Raw genomic sequence first — 18,933 nt, forward strand, 5'->3', positions numbered from 1 at the left:
GGAGGAGCATCAAAGAATTTTTAACCACCGTAAGTTGCTATAGAATCAACATGTACTTCTAACTGTAATTGATCATGTATCATGATTTGTATATAAGGAATTCAGTAGGAGGTATTCGACATATAATCATTTAACCTAATCCAATCTATTTGGATAAACAGTGAGTATACGATGGTCTCTCTAGATATATTTTCCAAAATGGATCAAGTCTTTTAAACTACACAAGTGTAAACAATAGCAACAATGAACAATTCAGGGATAAGACAGCCTCTGAACCAAGACTCTCACCTTTTACAGATGATCACTCATGATATGGACCATTTATACCTAAACCCATGTTGCTCAAAATTTTGCTTGATTTGGAGCTTTTTGTTCCAACAAAATCTTCCAGAGATTTTGAGTTTTCTCAAATTTTATTTTATTTTTTAAATCAGCATGCAATAATAATTACTGCCTCCCTGTTAGCAGAGAGCTTCAGCTCAGCAGTTCTCAGCTCTGGCTGCACATTGGAATCACTTGGGAGCTTTTGATTTAAAATGATCTGGATCAGGGCCTGGGCACTGTTATTTCATAAAAGTTTCCCCCGAGTGACTCCAATGTGCAGCCAGGGTGGAGAACCTAGCAGATGACAAAACAAGCAAGCGTCGGTTGCACAGGGCAATATTGGCAGATGTAAGATTTCAAGCATATTTTAATCATTATTTCTGTGGGGGTGTGTGAAGGGATGTGCATCTGGGGAATATAGTTATAGTTTCTGCCAACAGCATCATTCCTATTGTGTGTGATGGAATAAACTAATCAGTATTTCATGGTGGACTCTAAAGAAGAGTGTGAAACTCCAGGTACCCGAACACATTTGACAACAGTTTCTTTTAGGAGAATCTTTGTTTTTTTCTGCATCAAAACACAGATGTCCCAGAGTGTAAGCTCACATTATAGTGTTCTTTATGTGAATACATTCATTAATAAAAAATCTTGAGCACCTACAATGTGCTAGGTACTCCCAGGCACTGAATGCCCAGGGAAGAATAAGACACATATTCTTGCTTCAAATGAGTGACTCTTCCTCTCAGTGTAGGAAATATGCAGGTCTACAAATAAGAGGAAACGAAGGTAAGAAAAGTTAACTGTTTTTAAAACAGCATAGCACCAACCAGTCAGAACAGCCCTGTTACAGTGATGCCAGCCACAGATGGTTGCTTCAGTCCTTACTGGCTGCCCTGAATATAGGTAATATTCAGGGCAATAATATTTTAAATAAAAGTGAAAGTCACCTGGTCATGTCCAACTCTTTGCAACCCTATGGACTGTAGCCCTCCAGGCTTCTCTGTCCATGGAATTCTCCAGGCAAGAATACTAGAGTGGGTAGCCATTCCCTTCTCCAGGGGATCTTCCCAACCCAGGGAACGAACCTCAGTCTCCTGCAGTACAGGTAGATTCTTTACCATCCAGGCCATTAGGGAAGCCTGTAATATTTGAAATACCCAAAGACAAGAGGGGGCAGAGAGAATAGAACACTTTTATAATTCCAAATCCCGATTTCCCTCATAGAGCAAAGAGAATGAGTATGGTTGGTTGCACCCACCTTCATCCTGTCCTATATGCATCCTTTGCCAAGTGAATACAGTTCTTACTAAAGAGGTGGAGTCTGTTTCCCTACCCTGTGGATTGGGGAAGGCCTTTGACTTGCTTTGGGGAATAGAATGTGGCAGAAGTGATGATGTGTCAGTTCTGAGCTTAGCTGTAAAATGCCTTGAGGAACTCAACTTGCTCTTGCTCCCCTGCCATTGCTGTGACTAGATACATGAGACAGCCTGCAAGAAGATGAATGACCACGGACACAGCCAAGTTGCCCCGGTTGTCCCAGATGCGGCTATATGCTTGGTCAGCAAACAGCCAGTGCCTCTAGCAGGGTTCTTCAACAGTGGCACTGTTGACATTTGGAGCTGGCTAATTCTTTGTTGTCGGGGGATGTCCATTTTAGGATGTTTAGCATCCTCCTGGGCCTCTACCCACTAGATGCTGGTAATACCCACCTCCCTCCAGTTGTGACAAGCGAAAAAGTCTCCAGACATTCCAGATATCCCCCTAGGAGAGAAAACTACCCCTGATTGAGAACCACTGCCCTAGACTTATGAGAGTGTCCGTCCAAGATCAGCACAACTGCCTAGATGGTGACCCCAGGTACATGAGCGATAAATGCTTATTGTTGTTTGCCACTGAGATTGGTGGTTGTTATGTAGTATTATTGTGAACTAGGTAGCTAATACAATGAGTGAAAACATGGAAATGTGAAAATGGGAGGTAGAACTGGATAATAGCAAGTAGTCCAATGTGGTGAAAGCATGAAGAATGGGTTTGTACTAGAATGGGTTAGTGTGAGGTACATGCAAGACTGAAAACCTTGGTTAGGGGCTGTTTGCATGGAGACTTTAGGTGCCTTGGTGTGAAATGTGAACATGATTATTCATGGGCAAGGGAGAGCTGTAAGAAGTTTTATGTTTTTGTTGTTCAGTTGCTCAGTCGTGTCCAGCTCTTTGTGACCCCATGAACTGCAGAACGCCAGGTTTTTCTGTCCTTCATCAACTCCTGGAGCTTGCTCAAGCTCATGTCCATTGAGTCAGTCATGCCATCCAACCATCTCATCCTCTGGCATCTCCTTCTCCTCCTGCCTTCTGTCTTTCCCAATATCAGGGTCTTTTCCAGTGAATCGGCTCTTCCCATCAGGTGGCCAAAGTATTGGAGCTTCAGCTTCAGCACCAGTTCTTTCAATGAATATTCAGCATTGATTTCCTGCTGGCTGGTTTGATTTCCTTGCGGTCCAAGGAGCTTTCAAGAGTCTTCTCCAACACCACAGTTCACAAGCTTCAGTTCTTTGGTGCTCAGCCTTCTTTATGGTCCAGCTCTCACATCCATACATGACTACTGGAAAAAACCATCGCTTTGACTATTCAGACTTTCTTGGTAAAGTAATGTCTCTGCTTTTTAATATGCTGTCTAGGTTGCTCATAGCTTTTCTTCCAAGGAGCAAGCATCTTTTAATTTCCTGGCTGCAGTCACTGTCCATAGTAATTTTGGAGTCCAAGAAAATAAAGTCTGTCACTGTTTCCATTGTTTCCCCATCTGTATGCCATAAAGTGATGGGACCAGATGCCATGATCTTCGTTTTTTGAATGTTGAGTTTTAAGCCAGCTTTTTCACTGTCCTCTTTCACCTTCATTAAGAGGCTCTTTAGTTCCTCTTTCTGCCATAAGGGTGGTGTCATCTGCATATCTGAGGTTATTGACATTTCTCCGTCAGTCTTGATTCCAGCTTGTGCTTCCTCCAGGCCAGCCCTTCTCATTATATCCTCTGTAAATAAGTTAAATAAACAGGGTGACAGTATGCAACCTAATGTGCTCCTTTCCCAGTTTTGTACCAGTCAGTCGTTCCATGTTCAGTTCTAACTGTTTCTTCTTGATCTGCATACAGATTTCTCAGGAGGCAGGTAAGGTGGTCTGGTATTCCTATAGCTCTTTAAGAATTTTCCAGTTTGTTGTGATCCACAAAGTCAAAGGCTTTATTTAGCACAGTCAGTGAAGCAGAAGCAGATGTTTTTCTGGAATTCTCTTGCTTTTTCTGTGACTCAGTGGATGTTGGCAATTTGATCTCTGTTTCCTCTGCCTTTTCTAAATCCAGGTTGTACAGTTGGAATTTCTTGATTCACGTGCTGTTGAAATTTAGCTTAGAGGATTTTGAGCATGAACTTGCTAGCATGTGAAATGAGCGCAGTTGTGCGGTAGTTTGAACATTCTTTGGCTCTGCCCTTCTTTGGGATTGGAATGAAAACTGACCTTTTCCAGTCTGATGGCCACTGCTGAGTTTTCCAAATTTGCTGACATATTGAGTTTTATGTATGTATGTATTGTTTATTTTGGGGCTTCGCTGGTGGCTCAGAGGTAAAGAATCCACCTGCTAATTCAGGAGGTATGGGAGACTCGGGTTTGATCCCTGAGTTGGGAAGATCCCCTGGATAGAGAAATGGCAGCCCACGCCAGGATTCTTGCCTGGGAAATCCCACGGACAGAGGAGCCTGGCGGGCTATAGTCCATGGGATTATAGAGTCGGACATGACTTAGCACCTGAAGAACAGCATTATTTATTCATAGCAGAGAGAACAGAATAATTAGTCTGTACTTTAGGCAGTCATAGGTAGAGGGAATTGGAGGTGGGAGGGAAGGTTTTGCAGTAGTTCTGTGATGGGTATAGAAGGCCTGAATTAGGGGATAATTGTGGGTTTGAAAAGGATGGTTGCCAGAGACATAATTGGTACAGTTTGGGAACTGGTACATTGCTGCCTTTGCACATTTGGTTTCCTCCATGTGAAATGTCCCCTTTCCTCTGGGATCCTCTACTCAATATTCAGGATTCAGCAAGAAAGTCTTTTTAGTGACATCTTCCATTTTTCATGAAGGTAGAGCTTTTCTAGCTCTTACCACTGTTTTTTTCCTGTCGTAGGACTGTGTTTATCTTTTCAGCATTGAATTTTCCCATCTTTTTAACAAAGCAGTTGTAAGTCTGTTTCTTGAATATTATCAGCTGCTAATTCCCTTATTGTGTGTGTGTTAGTTGCTCAGTTGTATCCAGCTCTCTGCAACCCCACAGACGGTAGCCCGCCAGCCTCCTCTGTCCATGGGATTCTCCAGCAAGAATTCTGGAGTGGCTTGCCATTCCCTTCTCCAGAGGATCTTCCCGACCCAGGAATCGACTCTGGTCTCCTGCTTTGCAGGCAAATTCTTTACCGTTTGAGCTACGGGGAAGTCCTTAATAACTCCTTTATTAAGCATCTACTTTGTATTTGGCACCATGGTAGGTTCTTGGGAGACAGCTGTGAATTCAAGAGATATATACTTTCCTGGGGCTTATGGTCTGTCCGGTGGAGCCACACACAGATGAACAGGCAATCACAGCGCGTGCTGTGATGAGGGGAGCAAGGAAGAGTGTGGGGGAACTTGATCCAGAGCAAACGGTGCCCGTGAAGGCCTCCTGGATGAAAGAAATGGCAAAGAGGCAGAATTTGGTAGGGGAAGAGTTAAACCAGAAAACTGTGGTTTTTATAGCCCTAGGTTGAGAGGAAACACAGCACATATGAGAAACAGAAGAAAACTCAGCGAAAGCTTGACCATGAAGGGTCTTGTCAATTATGATCAGAGATGTGCTGGGCAAAAATCACATTGATTGATTTTTAATCCTGGCTGTACATCAGAACCACTTAATGGAACTTTTAGTAACATGGGTACCTGAATCTCACTCCAAACCACTGATCATTATGACCAGAGTATGTGGCTTATATGTGTATGCATTTAAAGCTCCCTGATATGTGGGCAGGCTTGATTACTCTAGGCCTACAGTAGAGAGAAAGGACTGGAGGAAGGGCATGATTGGATCAGGGAAAAACAGGGAGGAATCAAGTGATCTTGGTGGGTAATAATGGTGTGAATGGGCTTGAAGAAAGCATGTACAGAGTAAGAGATATTGAGGAATTAAACCAATAGAACTTAAGATTGATTGGTTGTTGGGGGATGGAGGAGTTCAAGGAAGACTCCCAGTCCTCTAGCATGGTCATGGAAAGGTAGGTCGTATGTTTTACTGACATAGGAAATGTTGGAGGAACAGGTTTCATAAAGAAGATAAGGCTTTTAGTTTTATTTGAGTTTGAGATGTTCAGTGAAACCTCCAGATAGGACTGTCCATTAGATAATTGGTTATAAGAATCTGGAGTTCAGGAGAAGTAATAGCCTGGAGATGAAAGAACAGTAGGTCATCACTGTCTGATGATCTACATCATTGGAGCCCATGACAGTGGGTGAAATGGACTAGGGAGTATGTGAGAAGGAAAAAGGGAACTGGGAAGAGCTGCAGAATTTAAGAGATGTGTAGAAAAGGAACCTACTAAAAAACAGATAGGAAAGTAAGGAATGTTGGTGGACAACTAAGAGGCTAGAGTCTTGGGCACTCATGGAAGACAAGTTTTCAAGAAGGAAGGAGTGAACACTGTTGTCAAATGCTGCCAAGAAGGCAGAAAATGAACTGAAAACTGACCACTGGCTTTGGCTGCTGAAGGCTGTTGGCGATCTTGTCTGGAGCCGGTTCAATGGAGTGGTGGGGTAGAAACCAGACTCTGGGGGTGAGCAGTGAGAGGGAGGTAAGAAAGTGTGGACAGTGAAAGGGCCTTCACACTGGGTTCTGCTTTCTTGGTTTTCATGGAATCCTCTGCACTATAATTTTAAATAGGTGGAAGAATGGATAATGGTGGAGGAAGGGGCTAAGGTGATGCAAAATTTTTAGCCTGGTAGATTGGTCACATGGTAATGGCATTTGTTGAGATTCGCAGCAAAGCAGGAAGAACAGCCTGAGTTGGTTTTTGTGTTTTAGGTGTGCCCGGGGTAGATCCTGGGTGGGATTTTGGGCGTGTTGAATTATGATGCTCTTTTTCTGATCATTCTGTGAATAGAACATTATCTTCAAAATCCAGTCTAAATACAACCAGGGATATTGGTTAACTTGGCAGATAACCAAAATTAGGTTTTTCCTTAACTTTATAAGCTTGGGAGAATGTAATAGAACTTACATTAAAAAAAGAATAAGAAATATAGGGATTTAAGATAAAAGTAATAAAAAATATCTTCCTAGGTGTGAGTGAACTAGAATTGATGCAAGGGAGAACATATCCTCTTTGGATGAGCAGGTAGGACTACTCCTATTATGGTATTTTCAAGTTGAAAATTTGACTTTTCAATGTATTTAGCTTCTCCATTCTTTGAAGTTGGGAAAATTCAGTTGTACTCTGGACCAATGTAGAATTGTGATCTGGCTGTGTTCCACTTGGGCAGGCTTCGTTTCCTTAATGAATGCACTTCCTTCATCTGTGAGTGATAAGAAGGCAAGTGAAGAATTCTTATCTGCATATATGGATTGAACATCTGTTTCTGTTCTACTGTTTCAGCTAGACTTCTTTGCTAGGAAATTAATGCAAATAAGGAAGCCCTCTCTTATGTAAAGCCACTTTAGATTGAGAGTTATCTGAGCACCTTGTATGGATTAAATTGATAATTCAGATCTTTTACTGATACTTCAAGTAATGCAGAAATCATTGTCATGTGTTCCCTAAATATTGCAATAAATTAAGGAAATGTAGTTTTGTGGATAATGACTCCCAAGAGTAATCTATGGGTGTTCAAAATTGTCAGAGTGCTGTAACACATTTTATTCTGCCTATAAACAGTGTTCCAGAAAGGAGAGCAAAAAAAAATCACCATGGAAACTTGGTAGAATGCTCTCATTTGTTTTTCTGAAAGGAAAATTCTAAAACTAGATAATGAAGTATAAAAGAGCAATGCAGACTGTGTAGCTGGCTTCCAGGAAATGAACTCAAAAAAGAATGGATTTGATGCCCTGTGTGGGTCAGTGTTATTTATGATCTCATTTCCCTTTTCTCTTGAAAAAAGGCTATAAAAAGGTCCAACAAATAGCCTGTTGAGTTTTTCTTTGTAGTACAACCTTTTTGGAGACACTTGCAAGGGACAAGGATGAATGGCGAACTATAGGAGTTGGTGGAGGAAGACCCTTGAAGTTCCATTAGACATCATCTTGACCACTGGAATAGTGTTACTGGAATGACTTGCTTATAACAGTTTTGAGAAGGGGAAGACAAATATAAAAAAAGATGTAATGCATAGTCAGTGAATTGATGCACTGATCAGTAAGAACTAAAAAGTGGGATCAAATCCACCACCGTTTTTGTGGACGGACTGGCAGGCAAGGGCATCTGGAACTCAGTGTCTGACCTCCAAAAGGTAGGACTTCTGTGCCCTGTCTTGGAGAAGCACCATCACACTTACAGGGATACCATTACATGTATTCAGTAGGGGAGGGAGGAAGCACTCAGGCCTAGAGCCCAACTGACCAGGTTGGAGTCCCAGCTACACCATTAGCAGCTTAGGAAGGTTGCCTAATCTCTCCCAACTTCCATTTCCTTATCTATGAAATGATTATGATAATAGCACCTATCTCATAGAGCTGTTTTGAGGAATAAATGAGTTAATATATAAAAGAAATGTCTGAAACACAGAAAGCACCAATTATTAGCTCTGGTTATTCAAGAATCTCTGAGCAAAGCTATTTTGGCTGGGATTGTCTCTGAATTGGATCTTTACAAAATGACCAGCCAAGCAGTTACTGTATGTTGTTGTGCTTTAGCAATTGCTATTTTTCTTTAAAGCAATTAGTTTTGATGACTTAAAATGGGATAAATATAAACAGGGAGGAGAGATAGTGAAACTCACTTTTCAATCATGTGGCAGCATGTGCAATACTGGAAGAAAACTGACGAAATATTCTGATCCGAAGCATTTAGGGAAGTGTGGCTCTTTAGCAAAGGAATATCGAAAGGGTAGCCTGGATAATCATGAGATCAGCTCAAGGGTGGGGTTTCTGATGTGCACTAAACTCAGGGGTGACTTTTCTGGTGTGAACTATAGGAAAATAAATTGCATACTTTTCTCTTCTTTTGCTTCTTTCTTTCTTTCTTTCTTTTTTTTTTTAGTTAAGCAGCCTCATACCTGTATGCTGTGGTGGATGCTGCAGCGTTTGGTCCAGAGGAGTCTTTTTGATTGTCTAGGCTGTCCTTTTCTCACTCTGAAGAGTGATGAAGAATTGGCTACCAGAAAGCGCAAAAAGAATGAAACAGTTTTACTTCTTAGACACAAATTTTTATTGATGATAATAATTAAGTAAATACTCATGCATGTTGTATTTTTTAAAAAATTAAGCAAACCTTTCTTTCATTTTCTTATTATAAAGATATGGAAATACAGCAAATCAGAAAAAAAATACAGCAAATCAGAAAATATAAGTACAAAGAAAAATGTTCATAAATCCTTTCACATGGAAATCTATCATCTGAACATTATCTAGGTACATAAACACATTTTTATTTAAAAGGGGATGATAGAAGTCCTATTTTAAAATATAAACAGATTTCCTCTACAATGAATATATATCTACAATGTAATTGAGCAACTTACTTTAAAAGATAGACTAATAAAAAGTGTTGAATCATTAATCAACATGTAAGGTTTTACAAGTTTTGTAAACCTGTTGCTAACTAACCAGGACTGGCTACTTGCCAACTGTGCATAACAATGAAATTTCTTCAACTTAAAAGGTTATTTATTTTAACAGCCAAAGAAGCAGGTACCCTCTGCATATGTGCACAGTGGGGGACTTTTCTTGATGAAGGCATTTCATTGGATGAAAAGCCTACATCAGTTTTATACGGGAGGTATAGGAGTATTCAGTGAGGACCTGAGTGATGAGCAAAGGAACAGTAGGTAATTACCTTGGAAATCTGCACTTGGCAACTGTTTCACAACAATTGCCAATTAAAACTTGATATTCACTTTCTTTAAAACTTTACTATAGACGCAGCAATCCTACTTCTAGGTAAGAGAATTGAAAACATGTATTAATATTTATACAGTAACTTGTGCATATGATGGTTCATAGCAGTATTATTCATAATAGCCAGTAGGTGGAATCAGCCCAAGTGTCTATGAACAGGAGAATGTATTACAAAAGGTGGTCTGTGCATATAATGGAATACTATGCTACTTAGAAATACAGACAAATGAATTACTGCTCTATCCTACAACATGGATGAACCTCAAGAACGTTATGTAAATAAAGGAAACCAAACGCCAAAGACATACATTGTATTACTCCATTTATATGAAATGTCCCAAAAAGGCAGATCTGTAGAGACAGAAATCAGATTGGCAATGGTCTGGGGCTGGAGGTAAGAGTGGGCATGAACTCTGGAGGTAGGCATCTGGAGGCTTTTTGAGGTGATGGAAATGTTCTAAAACTGGTTTGTAGTGATGGCTGCACAACTCTATAAATTTACTCGAAATTACTGAGTTAGTTATTTACAATGGGTAAATTTTATAGTGTGTAAATCACACATCCATAAATCTATTTAAAATAAACCTCGATGCTCTGTACTTGATTGTCAGTACTTGAAAAAGGAAACTGATAAGACATCTGCAGCAGAATTTTCCAACCTGTCTGCTTATCAGAATCATTTGGAAAATTTAAAAAAAAAGAATCTCTGTCATACTAAATGAAGTAAGTCAGACAGAGAAAGACGAATATCAATATCACTTATATGTGGAATCTTAAAAAATGATACAAATGGACTTATTTACAAAACAGAAACTGACTCACAGATAATGAATTTATGGTTAACTGCAGGGGAAGGAGGGGAGGGGATAGATTGGGAGTTGATTGGGAGTTCAGGATTAACATAGACACACTGCTAAATTTAAAATAGATCAGACTTTTGGACTCTGTGGGAGAAGGCGAGGGTGGGATGTTTCGAGAGAACAGCATGTATATTATCTATAGTGAAACAGATCACCAGCCCAGGTGGGATGCATGAGACAAGTGCTCGGGCCTGGTGCACTGGGAAGACCCAGAGGAATCGGGTGGAGAGGGAGGTGGGAGAGGGGATCGGGATGGGGAATACATGTAACTCCATGGCTGATTCATGTCAATGTATGACAAAACCCGCTGCAATGTTGTGAAGTAATTAGCCTCCAACTAATAAAAATAAATGAAAAAAAAATAGATAACCAACAAGGACCTATTGTGGTATAGCACAGGAAACTCCACTCAATACTCTTTAATAACCTAAATGGAAAAGAACTTGAAAAAAAACAGATACGTGTATATGTTAACTGAATCACTTCACTGTGTACCTAAAACCAGCACAACATTGTTAATCAATGATACTCCAGTGGTTCTCTGGTTTCAGTGGCTTTCCTAGGTGGTTGTCATGGCCAGTTGGGTTGGAAACCACTGCTCTGTGACTTTAGCTTTGGAAATGTTATTAAAAAATCAAAGACCTGCATGGTCAGTGGTGCAGGTTTCACCTTCCCTTCCATCTGTGTTGAACAGATGTCAGATCTCCCCTCCCCAGCTCCCTATGGTTTCCCTTCTTCATGGAAGCCTTTCTTCCTGTTTAAAGCTCGGTGCTTCTTTGCATTCACTGTAGGGAATTGACAGCATGGAAGCATCCACACCATAGAGAGATGAAGAGAAGCATCAGCCACAGAACAAACGTTCTTCTTTCCCCTGAATCCTGGGTGTCCTCTCTCTATGACCGTTCTGCCGACTCTTTGCCCCATGCTTCTCCCTCTTGTTCTTTCCAAAGCTTGGGTGACCCCATGTGTTCTTATTCCACCTGTTTTTCTCAGAGAGGGGATGCTCTTCACACTGAGCCTCTCTGCCTCCCTGGACTTCTGAGGACTACAGTTTTCTTCCTTCTGTGGACTGGTGGTTGCATTCATGTCCTGCTTAGTTCCTCTCAGGTCATCAAAGAGTCGCAGAGGTAGTGATGTGTTGGAGGGTCTGCCGTGTGTGGTGTGTGATGTTACCATGCATGGATTATCAAATGGCGTCAAGGTGTCTAGGCTTTGCCATCTGACTAGGGTTGTAAGATTGGAGAAGGCAATGGCAACCCACTTCAGTACTCTTGCCTGGAGAATCCCATGGACAGAGGAGCCTGGTAGGCTGCAGTCCTTGGGGTTGCTAAGAGTTGGACACAACTGAGCGACTTCACTTTCACTTTTCACTTTCATGCACTGGAGAAGGAAATGGCAACCCACTCCAGTGTTCTTGCCTGGAGAATCCCAGGGACGGGGGAGCCTGGTGGGCTGCCATCTATGGGGTCACACAGAGTTGGACACGACTGAAGTGACTTAGCAGCAGCAGCAGGGTTGTAAGATACAGAACACAAAAATACATGGTGCCCAGTTACATTTGAGTTTTGAATAAAAGACACTGTTTTTAGCATCTCTATTTCCCTTTGTCTGCAAATTCAGATCTAATTTTGTATCCTGTAATTTATTGGGCAGCTGTGAAGTTTTTACCTGACTGCCTTCACTTTTGGTTTCTCCACTCAACTAGTTAGGAATTCAACAGATAACATCTCTAAACCTGTTGTTGTTTTTTTTAGTCTTGTTCAGTTGCTTAGTCATGTCTGACTCTTTGTGACCCCATGGACTGCAGCACGCCAGACTTCCCTGTCCTTCATTATCTCTGGAGTTTGCTCAAACTCATGTCCATTGAGTTGATAGTGCCATCCAACCATCTCAGTCTGAAAATTAAGGTAAATATTACCTGTAAGCATGGGCTCCCTTCTCCTCAGTGGCTTCTGAGGTCATGAGGGGCAGTGGTTAGGCTTATATGCTGAGTTTAGAACTTCTGCTTACATTTTACTGTCTGGGCTTTAATCCAGTGGCTCCACCTAGCTCCCAGAGTGGCTTGGATATAGTTTTTATTCTGGGTAACTTAGTGTCTAAGCTACAAATTGAAGGTTCTATTATATGGGAAAAATTTTGGAACAATGAGTAGTCTTTACACATTTCATTTTCTCTCAACAGTGAAGTTAAATAAATGCTATTGATGAAACACAGTTAATAAAACAAAGGGTATTGCCCAGTTGCAACAATCAAGAAATTGTTTGGATCGTTGCCAAGGATACAGCAAAGGGGATTATTCTGGGACTCATCTCATTTGTTGTTTTATCCGGTCATATTGGGAAAATATTTTAATACTTCCATGCTCTACTTTTTCCATTTGTGTGGTCAGACTCAGAGGATGAGATGGTTGGATGGCATCACTGACTTGACGGACATGAGTTTGAGCAAGCTCGGGAGTTGTGCCTGACGGACGGGAAAGCCTGGCGTGCTGCAGTCCACGGGGCCGCAGAGAGTCGGGCACGAACTGACTGACCGGGTCAGGCTCTACCGGAAAAAGAAGGGGTCTGTGTTGATTGGGTCCACAGAAGTAACCCTACGATATGACTGAGTATTGATCCCACATTTGACAAGGCACCCACATTTTATACACCTCTTATATCATCTTCTCTTAGTGACTGAGTGGACTTTGGAGGTGCAGTTTTGCAAGCGTTATGTTCTAAAGTCAGCACACAAAGCAAATATCACATGTAGTTAAAAGGACTCCTGAGCGTGGGCTGATATAGTGACTCACTTCTAACAATTAGAATATGGAAAGGGGAAAGCAGTATCTTTACAGTGGAGGAAATCGGCAGTACCACCTTTCCCAAATATTCAAGGCTAATGTCAATAATAACAACAGTAATAAGCCTCATATGCCTTCTGATATGGTGCAATGAGAAGGGCGCTTTATCCCTGTGTTATTCTTCTCCACAGTCCATACCCCAGACTAGTCATGAGAAAGCTTCAGACAAACCCAAACTGAGGGACATTCTACAAAATATCTGACCAAGTACTTTTCAAAAGTGTCAAGATCACGAAAATCAAGGGAAGATGAAGCTGTCAGTGGTTGGAGGAGACGAAACACAATAAGGACATTAGTGGAAAAATTGGAGAAATCTGAATCAACCTTTGCAGTTAACAGTATCGGGTCAATGTTAATTTCTTAGTTTGAAGAAATGCACGTGGTTAGATAAGTTTACACTAGTGGAAGCTGGGTGAAGGGTACATGGGAACTCTCTTTGTAATGCTTCTTAAATCTGAAGTTATTTTTTGAATATTTTTTAAAAAGTACTTCCTACATTCTCTGGAGAATGTCCTGTGTTGTGAATGAGAACCATGTGCTACCTGGAAAGAAGATTAGTGTGTCTGTATTTCTCCTGGTGTTAGAGCAGATCACTGTTTTACAGATAGATTTTTTTTTTCCATTTATTTTTATTAGTTGGAGGCTAATTACTTTACAATATTGTAGTGGTTTTTGTCATACATTGACATGATCAGCCATGGATTTACATGTATTCCCCATCCCGATCCCCCCTCCCACCTCCCTCTCCACCCGATTCCTCTGGGTCTTCCCAGTGCACCAGGCCCGAGCACTTGTCTCATGCATCCAGCCTGGGCTGGTGATCTGTTTCACCCTAGATAATATACATGCATACTCCTGCAGCTCAATTCTAGAAAAATAAATGACCCAATCAAAAAATGGGCCAAAGAACTAAACAGACATTTCTCCAAAGAAGACATACAGATGGCTAACAAACAGATGAAAAGATGCTCAACATCACTCATTATCAGAGAAATGCAAATCAAAACCACAATGAGGTACCATTACACGCCAGTCAGGATGGCTCCTATCCAAAAGTCTACAAGCAATAAATGCTGGAGAGGGTGTGGAGAAAAGGGAACCCTCTTACACTGTTGGTGGGAATGCAAATTAATACAGCCGCTATGGAGAACAGTGTGGAGATTTCTTAAAAAACTGGAAATAGAACTGCCATATGACCCAGCAATCCCACTCCTGGGCATACACACTGAGGAAACCAGATCTGAAAGAGACACGTGCACCCCAATGTTCATCGCAGCACTGTTTATAATAGCCAGGACATGGAAGCAACCTAGATGCCCATCAGCAGACGAATGGATAAGGAAGCTGTGGTACATATACACCATGGAATATTACTCAGCCATTAAAAAGAATTCATTTGAATCAGTTCTAATGAGATGGATGAAACTGGAGCCCCTTATACAGAGTGAAGTAAGCCAGAAAGATAAAGACCAACACAGTATACTAACACATATATATGGAATTTAGAAAGATGGTAACGATAACCCTATATGCAAAACAGAAAAAGAGACACAGATGTACAGAACAGACTTTTGGACTCTGTGGGAGAAGGCGAGGGTGGGATGTTTCGAGAGAACAGCACCGATAGATATTTTAAATTAATTTTTATTGGAGTATAGTTGCTTTACAACGTTTTTACTTTCTACCATACAGCAAAGTAAATCAGTTATACATATACATATATCTACTCTTTTTTAAAAAAACATTTATTGTTTGTCTGCACTGGGTCTTAGTTGGGGCATGCAGGATCTTTTTTTCTGTTTTTTTCGTTGTAGCATGGGATCTCTTCATTGCATCATGTGGGATCTAGTTCCCTGATCAGGCCCCCTGCATTGGGAGTGTAGAGTTTTAGCCACTGGACCATCAGGGATGTCCTATAGTCACTCTTTTTCAGATTTTATTCCCATAAATACTTAACATGGGACCTGGTATTTGTGACACAGCAGTGAACAAAACAGTTAAAAAAAAAAAATAAAGAAGCAGAAAAACAAAAACCTCTGCCCTGATGAAGCTTACATTCTAGAAGGAGGAGATAACAAATAACACAAAATGTATGTTAAATAGTGTTAAGTGGTATTGGGAAAAATAAAGCAGAGAAGGAAGAAGCAAAGTGTTGGAGGGTTGGTAAGCATTTAGATCAAAGGATCAAAGAGACCGCACTGAGAAGATGACTTTAATGTAAATATACGAGGAAAGTGAGGAAATGAGCCACATGGGCTATATAACTGTTTTGGGGGAAATCCTCCCAGACGAGTAAAGAGCATGTGCAAGGGGTGACATACTTACTGGCATACTTAGGATACTGCTTGCTTGTTTGAGTTCCAGAGTAGGTAGTTTTCATTTGGGGTTATGTTGTAAGAAAATCTGTATCCTTAACTCCTGGAGTCACACTCAACGTGGGACACTTATACTATAGGCAGCATGTAGGAACTCAGCCTGATTGAAGGGGCAGCCTTGTCCCGTCTCGTCCAGCGCCATCCCCTTCTCCAGTAAAATGTCCATGCTATTCAAAATGTTATTTTTCTCTGTTTTTGGTCAAGCACATATGGTTTATATTGAATTCGTTCAAGGCCAGTTGGATGGGACTCCATAGTACATTCGTGATTGGAAAAGGCTGACTTTCCAGAAAAGGCTGCCATTCTCCGCTGACTTTCCCCATTGAGTGCCCACTCTCCTGCCAGCTTGCAGAGGGAAGTGCGGGAGGAGAATGCTCTGTGTTCATTCCCTTTGGTTGCAGATGAGAAGGTGGCAGCTGCTGCGGGTTGTAAATTAGGGTGATTATGCTCTGCTGTCTGAATGTCACTCTCACGGCAATAAAGTGTGCTTTAGTAGAATGTGTGGGGCTGTTCCACCTGGCTTTGGCATGCGCTTTGGTAAAAGATTCCTTTATTATAGGGCCCTAAAAGGCAGCCTCTTTAAACATACCTGGTGAGAGGACTGGGCCCGTTACACAGATGAGTGTTCTAGTTACTCACTCATATGTAGCTTGACAGTCCTGTAAGAGAGGCTGAGCAGCTGAAGGCTCTGTAGGGTGTAAAAGAAAACGAGAGTCGCTCCTGTGGAATACGGAACCACAGTTCGTTTGGAGCTTTAAAACCATGTAACAAAAGGAAAAACACTTTTATCTTGACCTCTTCAACCTCTAAAAATGGCCCTCTTTCTTAGTCATCTGGACTTGTAGGTATGAATATAAACTGTAAAATTGGAAAGACCAGAAGATGCTTGTACAAAAAGAAATAAACTTTCCTTTTCTTTAAAACATATTTTTATTGTCTGGCTCAGGCTTTTTCATTTTTAGATGTATAAAATGGAACCATTTCAACTAAGTTATCTCAGCAACTATTTTTACTGTGTCATTAGGAAAAATAACAAGGGTTTTGGAATAACAGAATATGTCCCCAGGTCTGAAATGTATGGGTTTAAGTAGAAACTTTATATCTGAGGGCAGATTTTTATCCTTGCTTTGAGGACTGAATTCTTTGTCTATGTAAACTTAGTTCACGTAATTTTAAAGTAACTACATAAAGAATTTTCCCTCCGTTTCCAAAGGGTGCTATGCCAAAATTGTCCTGTTTTATGTCTTATTGACAGTTTGTGATTGAGCACCATCTGCACTGCCAGGAGAGGATTGCTGAGTGCATTAAGAAATGAACACTTTCAGTAGGACCCTGGTAATGGCAGACTGATAGAATCAGAAGTTGGATTCTTGGGTTACATTTAAGCCCTCCCAATGAAAAGGACTTTTTTTGTTTATTATGCTATGAAACAAGAATGAAATATTCACTTGCTCAGAATCTGTTAAATTCTTAAATTTCATATAGGAGGTACAGAATAAAGACCTATTGTGGACTAAACCTAATCTGAAAATCTCTATCATACTTCTCTGCAAGCTGGGAAAGCTGGGCAGCTGCACTCTTGGTCTTGGTATTTAAAACCTTTGGATTTCCTGAGATTGGGAGTGGACGGGAGTGGAAGTGAAAATGCCGAGGAAATGACTGCTCTCCTTGATCTGGGACTGTAAGGGCTTCTGGGACCTTTAATTCAGAGTCTTCATTGTGAGTCACCTTCATGTTCCCCTGGAAATCACATGTGTCGCAGAGCACCTAAATAGCTTTCTCCTGATTCTGTAATTGGGAAGTATGTAGGTCAGCACAGATGATTCAGAGGGCATCTTTTGTGGCTGCAGGAGTCTACATGCTTGGAGACCTGGCAGAACATTGTGGCATTTGTATGCCATGCTCGGGGCAAGGCGCTGCCTGGATCCAGGTCAGATCAGGCACTAAGGACCTAGCATGAATTCTCCTTAAAATCTGTGTGGTCATTGAATCTCAGTTAACAGCCTCACTCCCACCTTGGACAAAAGGATAAGATGTACCACTGGATGTCCGAGAAACTGAACTACGTGCGCATGTAAAGATCGGATTTGACGCTGACAGCATAAGTAAGACGGGGAGGAGTTGTTCAGTTGCTAAGTCACGTCTGACTCTTTTGAGACACCATGGACTGTGGCCCACCAGGCTCCTCTGTCCAAGGGGTTTCTCAGGCGAGAATATTGGAGTGGGTTGCCATTTCCTTCTCTGGGGATCTTCCCGACTGAGTGATTGAACCCATGTCTCCTCCCTGCAAGTGGGTTCTTTACCATTGGGCCACGAGGGAGGCCAAGACAGGGAGTACCAGGACTCTTCTGTACAGTTCTGTTACCTTTGTTGTTCAACTAGTTTCTCATAAGGGGAGAGGGAAGAGAAAAAGTTTGCCTATGTTGTATGATTGTTGGGCATCAAATGTTAATTTTAGCAAAATAATCTTATTTGATTGCTGGCAGCTTACCCTGGGAAAGAGTAATTTGATACACTATTTTATACTTTTAAAATGGATTTTATCAGCTGGATTAGTAGAAGTGAATATACTCATTGGTGACATAATTATTTTTGAACTTAAGAAAGAAGAGAAAATAGACTACACTATGAAAATACTTCTTGGAGGCTAGGTTTCAATTTATACTTTTATAAAGGTGTATTTTTTTCCTGTTATGCTTTCATCTTACCCCCATTCATTCATTCGGCAGATGTTTTTTGAGCACCTATTATGTGTTAGGAACTTTTCTAGCTCCTTGGGGTCCCTGCCTTCAGGAAGCATATATTCTAGAGAGTAAAGACATAAAAGGTAAATATGTACATATCAGGTAGTGATAAGTGCTATGGAGAAAAATAAGCAGGATAATGAAATACTTGAGAAAGAATATGCTGTATATAAGGTGGTCAGAGGCGGTCTCCCTGGGAAGGTGACATCTGACCCGAGACTTGAAAGGCACAAGGGAGAAGCTGTCGGAACGCTGGGGAAGAGAGACCTTTTGTCAGTGGGAACGAGAAGGAAGTGGTGGCGCGGAGAGAGGAGGGGACCGAAGTGGGAGATTCCCTCGAAGAGACCATGGGACCAGACGTATAGGATCTCGCAGGCCAAAGGGAAGATTTTTGATTTTTTTTCTGTGTTGAGTTGTATTCTAAGGTGACTTAGCTCTTCTGCTCAGCCTTTCATCCTTTTCCTCTACTATGCCCAGTTGTTTAAAAAAAGAATAACAGAAAGCAACCCAGAGTGCAAACAGTTGAAATCTGGGTGTCTCTATTAAACAGTCTTCTTTATATGTGTCATTTGCTGGGGAAAGCAACACTTGCTCCTGACCTATTTACGTCTTCTGAGCTCAGGGCCCTTCCCCGTCCAACAGGATGAACTTCGCCCTCTGCAGGGATGCTG

General features: G+C 41.3%; 1 protein-coding gene across 13 annotated transcripts in view; it reads left to right on the plus strand.

Moving 5' to 3' along the window:
* The window catches only part of LIMCH1 (LIM and calponin homology domains 1), a 348,017-nt gene that overhangs the window by 21,936 nt on the left and 307,148 nt on the right, over nt 1-18,933 (plus strand). The gene's annotated exons all lie outside the window — the stretch shown is intronic.

The sequence above is a fragment of the Cervus elaphus genome, chromosome 17 (genome assembly GCF_910594005.1).
Source record: "Cervus elaphus chromosome 17, mCerEla1.1, whole genome shotgun sequence".
NCBI classification, from domain to species: Eukaryota; Metazoa; Chordata; class Mammalia; order Artiodactyla; family Cervidae; genus Cervus; species Cervus elaphus.